This window comes from Lepeophtheirus salmonis, chromosome 3 (genome assembly GCF_016086655.4).
Source record: "Lepeophtheirus salmonis chromosome 3, UVic_Lsal_1.4, whole genome shotgun sequence".
Lineage (NCBI taxonomy): Eukaryota > Metazoa > Arthropoda > Copepoda > Siphonostomatoida > Caligidae > Lepeophtheirus > Lepeophtheirus salmonis.
Genome location: NC_052133.2, coordinates 27,848,775 through 27,858,360, shown reverse-complemented (window position 1 = coordinate 27,858,360; position 9,586 = coordinate 27,848,775).

Sequence of the window (9,586 nt, the reverse complement as noted above, 5' to 3'; positions counted from 1 at the left end):
ATTACATTCAAAACCTGAATGAACAATCGTGTGTACTCATAAAAGATGAAGAGTATTCTACTCATCAGCTGACAATGTTTTGACTTCGAACTAGCTTTACAGGAAGGCTCACTGATGATGTGAGAAAATATATTATTTTTCCTCCAAAATTGATCCAATTTACACCAAATTTATAAAACAAGTGATCTATTATTGTTAAAATTTACTTGGCTACGATAATATTTATTTGTCTACTAGAAGCTCTAAGAATGACATTCACTATTTTATAACTAATTACGCAACCTCCATGAAATCACCCTATTAATTGAGCATTATCAATTGAATTTAACTGACGGAAGAAAAAAATCACAAGGAACATGATATAGTATTAGTTACATGCAGGATGAAAGAAATTCTTGTAGCCAAGATGGGATATGGGACGCGTTTTGTCACTTTGCTTTTTTTTGCTTTGATCCACATTGTAAAAAATCTCTTAAAAATTATCCCCCCCCCCCTAAAATTACCTTATTTCTTTGAATGTTTAATTTTTTTTAAACATAGAAACATAGTGAGTCTCATCAAAAATGTTTTTAGTGAAATAAGATAATTCTTTATCTCGTCTTTTTTTACATATCCTTATTGTATTTTTAAGATAATTTCCGAAATCTTTTTTCGTGCAGTAATTTAGGCTTTGACAGTCTTTTGAATCATGGTAAAAAAATTAGTCACAACACTTATTGTTAAGGTGAAAAAAATCAAATTTACATACAAAATGAACTATAATACTTCTTAAATAAAAAAAAACCTCATGACTTTTTGTGTAAATAAAATTAAATCCAGCTCTTTTCTTACAACTGAAAACTGATTTTTGTTTAATACGTAATTTTTTTTGGCAAAAGTGCCCATGGTTAGTGTTGCATCTGTCGAGATTAATACCAAAAGAGGATCAGAATGACCAAGGGAATAAAAGCAAAGTTTTGGAGGAATAAGATATGATAGTATATTCTATATACAAACAAATATCATACTACTGTGACATGTACAATCCCGTAAGTGTTCTTTTAGCAAGAAATATACAAGCACTTAGTCATAAATAAAACAATATTGATACATAACAGCGTGATCGACCTAAAACGTGTGAATCACTCGACCTTTTCTATAGTCACGGAAGGGTTTGGTTTTCCTTTGTAAATGTAGGTTGAATATTTAAATACCGGTTCCTGGGAAAATAAATGTTTCCAGAGAATTTACCCTTGGTCTAATTTTTTTTAAATATAAGCTTTATCCAAGTTTATAGAAATACAAGGTTATACTATAACCAGTGTACGCTTTTAATATTGACGTCATATTAGATGAGTGGTTGGATATTTTGTCAAAATCGGTTTTTCTTCCCCAGAAGTCAAATATATCAAATTGAAAATTCTAGCAATAGTGACGTCATAGACTATGAGTGGTTGCGTGTCTTGTCAAAATCTGCCTGTCTTGCAGTACGATACATCTGATTGAGAATTCTAGAAAACCTGAATACATGATGGTCTAACCTTATATTTCTATTAACCTTGGTTCAACTTACATTCAGGGTGGTCCTAAGAATTAGAGTATCATATAAAAAATTAAATTATTCATAGAGTATAGTTTGTATTAGAATAGAATTATTAGTTTTGAATGGTTTAATATTGTCCTTTGTACAATTAGCTAATATATTATTCAATGTGTTTGCTCTTGTTTTTAACAACTTGCCGGAAACGCCTAATCCACAACTTTCAGATAGTACGCACACTGTCTTTCGAAATTTCTGCCCACTCGGCCTCCACGTCGGCCATCAAGGAGTCATTTACTGATCCTAAATGCTGCATTGCCCTTTGCCTCGACCATAGCTCACATTTCAAAGTCAAAGGAATTATGATCACATGAAGAAGGAGGCCAAAATTAAAGCACTATTAAAAGAATAAAACAGTTAATAGAGTCTTCAAAAGACGTATTACTGTTGTATTTGTTTTTTTACATCATTCATGTGTATTTTTAGTATATTCAGCCTTGCACGTTTATTCTGTTATCTTGTTCAAAATTTGTTTTCAAGTTGTTCAGAGATATTTCATATAGCTAATGAATGGCTTTTGCTTCTCAGTATTACCGTTTCTTCCAGGATCGTATACTTTTGAAAAAAAAATATATATATATATATCCATAACTGATAAGATCTAATGTCAATCGTTGTCTGAGACAAGATATCCCAAGATATGATATATTTTCACCTTCAGATTAAATTTTATAAGAATAATGGAATTCCTATAGCGTATCAAAGGGATTTGACCTAACATTTGTAACTACTCTTAGGTATGTTAAAGATAATCCAAAATCTTAAATTTGAAGGAGATAATTAATTTTATTTGATGTCGTTTTTTATTTGGATTTCAATGATGCTAGTATTTCAATTTTTATTAGACTAGAACGTAGTAATTATATTTTTTCGATAGAAAATCTGCCTCCCTCTTTTTAACGTTTATAATTCAATATTATTGTTTTTTTATCGGCTATGATATATGTCTAATGTTCCAGAGTCCTATAAAAAGAGTTACGACACCAAGCCAACTGCCTGACATCATCTGACAATAAGCTGTAATAAATTTATGGAATTATTCAAATCTTATTGAAAGTGAAGACAAAGTAATTTTTCCAATAAATCTACCTAAAATTAGGATAGCCTTCTTATAGCTCTATTAAATACTCGAGCAAATCTGAAGACAAAGATGCCTCGCTTTTTTCCTTTCCAAAGAATAAGAGTATCTCAAAGAAATGGATGCTACGAATGAACCAGCCTGATATCCATAGGAAATTATACGTCTTCAAATGGATTATTTTACGCCTCTAAAAATTTTGGAGGAATTTTTGAACGTGCAAATCATTTTTAGATCAAACATTTATAAAGATAATAAAAATTGAAAAATCTTTTACGAAATGGCTATTAGAATTATAAAGTCCTTTACAGAAATTCCTAAATGCCCTGACGTACCCTAGTTAATTTTCTTATTAGTCGCTATATTCGTATTTGGCTGGACAAACATTTACGAGAACAAACCAAAATTATAAAATAGGATAAAAAAGTTATATTTTCAATAGTTGTAGTATGCTCATGAGAGAAACATTAAAATAAATATTTTTCGAAAAAAAATTGATTATTATTTCAATATGATTTTTTCCTTATAAAATCGACTTTTTGAGTTTTTGAAAATTGGAAGTCCATAAGAATAAATATTTAATGAAAAGGGTAATTCCTTATTGCCATAAAACCTTAATTTAATTTATATTTTTGGAAATTTATAATTGCAAGCAAACATTTTCTGTAAATGTCAGTTTTCATATTTATTGATTATTTGTATAATAGAAAAAGTCGTCTAATTTTATGTCGTTCTAATTTCAATTAATTGTTTAAACTGAAATGAAAGTTTAATATTTTTTTTAAAATGTTGTCATTTAACAATGATTTGATAAGGTTTTATCTACTTTCAATGTAATTAATTTAAGTTTCTTAAAGCCTCAACTGTAGTTACATAAGGTTGACGTAAGGTGGCGCTCCAGTCCATTATCGCAACTCTTATTATAGGGCTATGTTATGTTCATTTTATTTTTTCACGTTATGATAAGAAAACAAAAGAAGAAGAATAAAAAATAGATAAGAAAGAGAAAAATTACGTGATGTTCATTTAGAAATAGCAATAAGCAACATGGATAAAGCTTTTGAACTCACATTGACTTATAAATTAGAAAAATATATTAATGTTATAAATATCATGCTGCCATTCCTCTTTATTCTATAAATAATCTATTAACACTATACATGTATCTACTAGGGAAAGGACGGTACGCTAAACACACGGTTTGATACAAACCGCGGTATACCCTTCTTCTCCTTTCATCTCCCCTCTTATTGTTCTTATTCTTATTATGATTATTTGACATGATGTATGCAATATACTGTTTCTATAATAAGAAAAATTAGCCATGTTTTCTTAAATATTTTCAGTGTAGACTATAGAGTAGTCAATAATATGTATTAGAGATACTATTTACGTTTTTAAGATGAGGATTTATTTGCTGTAAATCAGCAACAAGACATGTACATTGAATATTCCTTAGTCCTATTATAGCAATGTAAGTTATCATCAAAGTTTATATTTTCGTAATCATAGAAATGTAATGATCAGGAATAATATCCCTGCATGTATATCGCCATTTTTCTACTCTGTATTTCTATACTGTTACATTAGGAAATTGCCATTTATTTTTCAACATAGACGTAAAATTTTCACTTTGTATACAAATGAACAAATTACATTTACAACAAAAAATAATATTTTCTCCACAACAAAAAACTATGACATAGATTTACAAACCTAAATCATAAGGTCACACTCCATCACTATTAAAAAGTTACTTGACGAAAATTTTTCAATAATAAATAAGTTCTTGAATAAGAGCAAATTAATAACTTTAAACTAAATTGAAGATTTTAAGGAAAAAATTATGTTAAAAGATAGTTAAAACATTTCAGTATTTAGGAAAACTTTCCAAAATAAAGTATTTCAAAAAATGATAGAATTTATTTTAATATTTACATTTAAAGAAAAACTTCACCCTCTCTCGTATACAAAATATTTGGATCGCGTTCCATTTTATTAACATACCTAACTCAGGGAGGGCTTTAAAGAAGGAGTTGTGCACTTTTATTGATATATCACAAGTTGTCATACAAAAATATTATTCCAGTTCATTCAATATATATCGGATTGAATAAAAGTAGATAATATTATTTATACTCATATAATTTTATTTCGATGAATTATCCATTAATGAAGAGATACCTTATATTAAAAATCCTTTTTCAAATAATGGGTATAATATATTCATCATATTTGACAAAGTGCATATTTTCAAAAATTTCTATAATAATTTCTTATGACGTCGAAATTATCTCTTGTCATCTTTTGAAAATGACAAAATTACTTATACTGCAAAATTCGATGACATTGAATCTATTTATAAAATAGAAATAGACATGGGCATCAAATATGCCATAAATTAACTAATCAAGAAATTTGTCCACATCCTATAGAAAAAAACAAAAGTTAACTTATCACTAAAAAAATCGAGGCTTTAAATCATTATGGTAAAATAACGGAGAATTGCAAAGTTACATCGAAACTGCGACATTTCTAATAACAATAAAAACATTTTGGAATTGGGTTAATGTTGATTAAAAACTATTCCATGTAAAATTAAAGAATGACAGCAGAAAACAAATTTCTAAACGATCAAGGAACACAAATATATTTTATAATTTCATTCGGAGAATAATGAATGAAAGAAAGAAAAAAAAAAGCGTAACAATTTATTAAATTAAACATTTCAAATTGCAATTCACACAGTTAAATGATTAACCAACTTGTCTACTTATCTCCTAGATATAAAATACGTTCAGTTTGTATTACTCAGAAAAATACATTTTTACCCATTTAAAGGAGAATTATACATTTCTTGTGAACTATTACAAAATATATGATTGAAATGATTCTCTTAATTTATATAATTTTTTTGTTTGGCGATATAATTGATGTTTAACCCCCCTTTCGGTATAAAACTAAATTGACCTAGACTAAGTACTCAATAAGCATTACGTATTCACATCTCTGTACATGTATATTCTTGTATTTAATAAAAATTACACATAAGTTGAAAAATAAACAATTACAAATAGATTAATATATATTAGTATATCGTTAATATTAACTGATAAATAACATAAATATTTAGTAAAAATTTCGTATTGTTGCCATCACACAAAGAATAATAAAGGACAAATTAGTTGTAAAATTCGTATTACACAGTTCATCTCTAATAATTAATGTATCTCGAATTGCTCCGATTTCCTTAGCCTCACAATTGATTTAAGGAAATGAAAAATTTATAATATATAAAGAATAACTAAGTAAATAATATAAATTAAATTATTTGCTTCGCACATCGTTACATTTATTGAACCACGCAACCTTTCATCACAAAAGGAACCCAAAAAAAGGCCCGAAATAATCTAGTAGTTAGCCAAATAAGTCAATCATACCAACTGCTATTTATCTCTTATATACTCACAGACTATCAATGTCATATTATTTCTTAAGCATTTTTAAAATGAATTACATATTATCAAAATCTACATAGTATTTTATTCGATACTGTATTATAATATTACTTAGTAATAATTTTATTAAAGAAGTAATTATAGTATTATTTCTCTTTCTTCATAGACATAATAAATATAATATATATATTATATAAGTGACGAGGGATCAACAATAAATTGTATTTTTGTTCTTTTGGAAACGGAGCTTAAGTGTCGAATAACTTATTACTTTGAGTACTTATGATTTAAATAAATTATGCAATAGCCATGATTATCCCTGTACTTAAGATGATCATCCAAGAAAAACCCGCCATTTTCTGAAGATAATTGGGAATTTCTATCAAGGCATCTTTTAATGGAGTGTACCCACCCATGGCTAGTTCAAGATTATAAGAAGTATCTTTTACCCTGTTAATTAAGGAGCACCAATATTTGAGTTGAGGGCCTTGTGAAAATTATTCTCAGCCTTCATATAAAATTTAAAAAAATCCATCTCACTATGGATTCTTGAATTATTTTGTACTATAAATTACGAATTATTGAACTTACCCCATAGTTGGAATATTGGAGATTAAGACAATCAGAAGATACTATTGAGTTCCCAAATTCTTCTCTTCTTAACATTTAAGAATCCATTCAGCTAAAAGATATTTCCTAAAGATTCTGAAATATATTGCTCCAAGCCCACCTAGGCTTTAGGGAGTAGTGGTTCTTTTTAAAGAGATATTCTGTATGTGTTGAAGGTTTATGAATTTCATCAATGTACCATCTATCTTTGAGAAGATTTCGATATCATACATACATATACGTAGAAGATGAGTTAATTTTGGAAGTATATATGAGTTTCAGATTTGAACTTACTCTCATCTATGAACGTTAAGAGATTCAATTAGATTTGTTTTTTCTTTATTAGGGAAATAATCTCCTGTTTATTATAGTCCATTGAATCCTTCCAATAACAACTTCAAGCACCTTTATCCTTGATTTAGCATGCAGGAAATATATTGAGTTGATGTCATTATTATTTGATATTAGCTCAGATTGTTGTATATTAATTTTTAGACCTGACAAAATCTCGAACCATGGAGGAAGCCTATATATTTCAATGATGGATGCAATTGTTAAAACTTTTCCAGCCACTATGATTACAGGTGTATCATCTACATAAGCATAAATAGATTCACAACAATCCTTGTTTTTTTTCTCAATTCTATGCTATCCCTCATTTGTAACAATAAGGGATCCACAGCAACTATAAAAAGAATTGCTGCTATGAGATCTCCTTGCCTACATCCACGTTCTACCTGGAAAGATCTTAATATGTGTTCCGACCTATAACTTGTATAGGAGTATACAAGCATTGTAGCAACAAGCCTTTATCATGAATTCTCCAAATATTTTGCCTTTCAGTGTTCTTATAATGTGAGTGTGCGAGACACAGTCAAACCTTTTTAAAGTCATTGGTCAATATAGTATAATTGACAAAATTATCGAAAGCAGTATATAAGTTTGTAACGATGTCTTCCATTCTCTGAGCAGCTATAAATCCTTGCTGGGAGTTATGTCCTGTATCTTTTTAAGTCTTTGCTCAATTACATGGGAAAATACTTTGTACAAAGTATTTTGAAGGGCCTCAAATTATTTATGAACCTTATATATTTTCCTTTTTTGGGTATTATAATAAGTAGACCATCGGTTATATATGATGGAAAGGAACCCATCTTCAGTATCCACACAAATGCTTCCTATAGAATTGGTGCAAGTTCATCAGCATAAAGTTGATATATTTCAAAACCAAAGCATGATCATCTTGAAAGATTTGCCTTTTTTGCCACATCTTCTTATTGCATCTGCAATTTCTTCCTTTGAGAAGTGTTTCTCAGTTTCCTGAACAGACAACGGTATCCATTCTGGAGGGTCAACACGAATATAACGGGTATTATTAAATACAAACTTTTGGTCATTATGGGGTGTATTAGTTAATTAAGATCTTATGAATTGTTAGAAGTAAATTTAGGAGTAATTTTCCGTGTATTAATCATAATTTCAATAGAACTAGCATATTTCCTAAACTACCTCATATCAAGCAATATCGTCGATCACAATATGTCAATAATAAAAAAATAAAAAAATGACTATTATTTAATAAAGCTAGAAATGACTTTGAATACGTAGATGAAGAAAAAAAAACCCGCTGATATGGAGGGATGAATGCAATTTGTTGAAAATTCGAAATTTAGAAGTAATTCCCTAGGAATAGTTTTCAAATGGCAAATAATGAAATTTTTTGCCCCATAAAACAAAAAATCATATTTAGATAATATTTACATTAATTCCATCCAGTTGTATTTTGTACATATAAATCTTTTACAGGATTTTTTCATACATTATTTTTTACACTATTCACAAGTTCCATATTTTTTTTATCTTTTCTTCAAATATTTACTGTTGAAATCACACCTTTCATAGGAAAAACACTTTTTCTTTCTTTTTCTATGTGATTTAATCACATCCGTCCTTTTTCTGGATACGAATGAGTTGATAGTTTATTTGTAGAATCAAAATAGCATAGTAAGTCTGACAATATACATTAGTTGACAGACGTAGGGCTCAGAGACGTTTGCCTGCAGCCACAGAAGCACAGTGGACCTCAAGCTTACTTGAGTTAGATGTGGGAACTAATTTAATAGTACAAAATTATAGAGCTCGGAGATGGTTAGATATAGGCGAAGTCTTAGAAAAGAGAGTCAATAGAAGCTACCATGTCCGATTAGAGTCTGTGAAAATATTGTGGAGAAACTGGAAATTCTTGAGAGTGAAATATGGAGTGAGTTAACCTAAGAAGATGATCGACATACCTAAATGCAAGGAACTACAAAGATTGCTGAGATTTAAAAAAATGAACAAAGAAGGGTGATGTTGGCGATTTAGTAGTTTACTAAACAATTTAGAACGTCTTTTTTTCTAACAGTAGGTACTGGACAAGGGAATCACTATTAATATGGGATTTACTTCGACGTTGAATATTTGATATATTGATTATTAGTTAATGATATAATATAGTTGTATAAATAAGATAATAATCAGTCAATATCATTATTGGATCGTTCTAAATATAAAAAATAACAGTTATGTAGAAGAAACAGGTTTTTCTGTGTACTGACGACTTTTTAATAGTAAATATTTATACTTTTATCGACTATGCAATATAATTTCTAGAAAAAAAATATACACCCCAGACTTGCTAAATTCTAAGAAGGAAAATCGTGTAAAGTCAGATACGGTCTAATGAAAAGACTAATGACCTGAAATCCATATATTATTGGTCTCCAAGACATTAAGCGCCTAATTTCCTGTTCATGTGGAAAAATTGTGTAATCATTGCCTCCCTAGTTGTTTTAGCTTTTTCTACACCGACTCGTGTGTAAA